The following is a 3,415-nucleotide window of genomic DNA, read 5'->3' as shown; positions in this document are numbered from 1 at the left end:
TTCCCCATAGAGATAGCTTAACACCTCTGTACGTACCTGCATTTGCCTTGTGCCTCTCTCTCTCTGGTGTTCCCACGAGTGTGCCAGTATGTCGCAGGCATTCCACAGACATCCAGCCCTGCCAGCTCACCAGGACCACCTGGAAACCCAGCAGAGCACTGTAATGGACATCCTTCAGCTCAAAGCAGCCAACGACCTGCAATGACAGAGAAAGGAACAGCGAGACTGCGACACAAGTGGACACCTGACACCCAGCCTGAACCACCAGGATCTGACCAGCATCATCCTCTCCTTGGCCCACACCCCCAAGGGCCTCAGACGGGAGGTAAATGAACTGAACCTGCAAGTCACAGAGTTCTACAGGGAACTGACACCTGCTTAACGAGAGAAAGCACAGAATAGATGCAAGGAACCTTACAAAATGGCGCAACAGAAGGAAATCACCAGTCTTCAGGAGGCGCTAACAGCTGCTGGACACCGAGAGCTGACTCAGCAATTCTGCAACATTAAAGAGGAGCTTGACACGGTTCAGGAAGGACTGAAACAGTCCTACAGACTGCACATGGACTCAAGTAAAAGTCACCCAGCTGCACGTCACCTCCCTCACCCCTGTACACAGATACAAATGGGGGGAGCCAAAGCCTTCTGCTTGACACTTCACAAGTCAGTTTCCTGGAAACCTCTGCAGCCGCAGAAGGAAAAGGATCAATTCAGACAAACTCTGAAATGACACATGGAGTGACACTCAAAGACCTCAACCGAATGGCCAGAAATATCCCTGCATTCACACCAGAACTGGCAGGAGACCACGACATCCACGCCTACCTGCGAGACACTGCCTTTTACCTGCAGTCTTGGACCAGTGTGAACCACCAAGATAGCTCCTGTAACCCAGAAGTACGCGGGTCCAGCTGTCCTTGGGTAGCCTCCGTTCGACACCTGTGTGAAGGGTATGTCCAACAGCAGTCCACCACAACATCCTCCTCCACACCCTTCACACAAGTGCTGAATGGAGGCTACACAAGGACATCTGGACACGCCTACTTCTGAGTTACAGGAGCTGCTGACTCTAGCAAAAGAGCTCCTTGAACAAAACTCAACTGAGGAGTACTGGGAAGGACAAACTGCTGACTCCTTGCCTGACGCAACACAGCATCAGACCCCTCCAAGGGAGGAGCATCCCTTAAAACCGGTCTACACCCCAGAAGCAGCCAGACAACGTTGGATTGAGCAACGGGCCCACATGCCCAACAGCGAAAGCTCTACCAACACAACTCAGGCAAGCTCAAGTCGGTGCCGCCACAAGAGCCAAGCGACACCGCAAACATCGGATTTCTAGTGATGTTGAGCAAAGCAGAGGGCTAACAACCACCTGCCGCTCTCCTGCCATCATCACTAGGTCAGTCTGAAATTCTCTGCACACTACAGAATCTCCATAGCAGTTCCCTGCAATCCCTGGAACCACCTGCACTCTCACCAGTGAGAGTCTAACCCGACTGTTCCACATCACGGGTACCACGGATAGCCTACTGGCTAACAACATCGACAAACAACTATCTTACCCAGACCAACTCACTTCAGGATGACAGGTGACACAGCCTCGACACCTGCTGCATAAGCTCGAGGACCCGCACCTTGCTACAGCCTACATCACCACAGCACACCACCTGACAGCATCCACCACGGCACCACAACCACTCCTGGAGGCACCAACAGCCAGAGAGCCACCACTGTCTCCCAGCCGTGAGTGGCAGGTGCGTGTCCGATTGTTCTGCACCTTTTACGTCGCTCGCTGTTGTCTATTGGATGGACAACAACGCTTGAAAGGGGGGAATTATGTAGCATTTGGACCAATCAGACACACCATTTTTCATTAGATTTAACAAATCAATTATTCATTAGATTAACAAATATTCACAGACCCCTCACCCAATAAACATACTGGGTGTCAGGATGTCTTTGAACGACACCAGGCCCCTGGTTATCATGGCAACCAGGACCCCTCAGCCAGATCAGATAGAATTCTCAGACCCAGTGTCTGAACATGGACTGATCGCTGCTGATTCTGAACTTCACAACTCAGAATCCAAAGCGGGCACCAGAAGGCACCCAACATTGCCACAATGCAAAACCCTTGTACAGAAAGCCACTAGCCAGCGGAGGACAGAGCCGTCACCATGGCAAGAGACCCAAGTCCCAGACCAACCACTGGCAGAAACCATGGAAAAGGTTATCCTCATCCTGCAAACACCACGGTATGTCCAACAGCAGTCCACCACAACATCCTCCTCCACACCCTTCACACAGGTGCCGAACGGAGGCCACACAAGGACAGCTGGACACGTCTACTTCTGGGTTACAGGAGCTGCTGACACTTGCAAAAGAGCTCCTTGAACAAAACTCTACTAAGGAGTACTGAGAAGGACAAACTTCTGACTCCTTGCCTGCTGCAACACAGCATCAGGCCCCTCCAAGGGAGGAGCATCCCTTGAAACCGGTCGACACCCCAGAAGCAGCCAGACAACGTTGGATTGAGCAACGGGCCCACATGCCCAACAGCGAAAGCTCTACCAACACAACTCAGGCAAGCTCAAGTCGGTGCCGCCACAAGAGCCAAGCGACACCGCAAACATCAGATTTCTAGTGACGTTTGAGCAAAACAGAGGGCTAACAACCACCTGCTGCTCTCCTGCCATCATCACTAGGTCAGTCTGAAATTCTCTGCACACTACAGAATCTCCATAGCAGTTCCCTGCAATCCCTGGAACCACCTGCACTCTCACCAGTGAGAGTCTAACCCGACTGTTCCACATCACGGGTACCACGGATAGCCTACTGGCTAACAACATCGACAAACAACCATCTTACCCAGACCAACTCACTTCAGGATGACAGGTGACACAACCTTGACACCTGCTGCATAAGCTCGAGGACCCGCACCTTACTACAGCTTAGATCACCACAGTACCCCACTTGACAGCATTCACCACGGCACCACAACCACTCCTGGAGGCACCAACAGCCAGAGAGCCACCACTGTCTCCCAGCCGTGAGTGGCAGGTGCGTGTCTGATTGTTCTGCACCTTTGATTGACGTCGCTCGCTGTTGTCTATTCTACGGACAACAACGCCCGAAAAGGGGGAGTTTGTAGCGTCTGGACCAATCAGACACACCATTTGTCATTTGATTTAACAAATCAATTATTCATTAGATTAACAAATATTCACAGACCCCTCACCCAATAAACATACTGGGTGTCAGGATGTCTTTGAACGACACCAGGCCCCTGGTTATCATGGCAACCAGGACCCCTCAGCCAGATCAGATAAACTTTTACGACCTAAAAGTATGTAGAGAGAATCTTCCTCCTACTCAGTTCTCTCTGAAACAGACACATACTGCTATAGGAAATGAC

The 3,415-nt window shown here is 51.4% G+C and overlaps 2 long non-coding RNA genes across 2 annotated transcripts in view; one reads left to right on the top strand and one right to left on the bottom strand.

Moving 5' to 3' along the window:
- Positions 1–1,031, bottom strand: part of LOC107751245 (uncharacterized) — a 3,679-nt gene extending 2,648 nt beyond the window's left edge. Inside the window, exon 1 of the long non-coding RNA XR_001641221.1 lies at positions 1,021–1,031. This is a non-coding gene — a long non-coding RNA (uncharacterized LOC107751245). The remainder of the gene's footprint in view (positions 1–1,020) is intronic.
- The window catches only part of LOC107751304 (uncharacterized), a 25,084-nt gene that overhangs the window by 16,953 nt on the left and 4,716 nt on the right, over positions 1–3,415 (top strand). The window lies entirely within an intron of this gene.

Source organism: Sinocyclocheilus rhinocerous, unplaced genomic scaffold (assembly GCF_001515625.1).
Source record: "Sinocyclocheilus rhinocerous isolate Xijiao unplaced genomic scaffold, SAMN03320098_v1.1 scaffold3719, whole genome shotgun sequence".
Lineage (NCBI taxonomy): Eukaryota > Metazoa > Chordata > Actinopteri > Cypriniformes > Cyprinidae > Sinocyclocheilus > Sinocyclocheilus rhinocerous.
The sequence above is the reverse complement of the archived record's forward strand: the minus strand, read 5'-3'. Positions and strand labels throughout refer to the sequence as shown.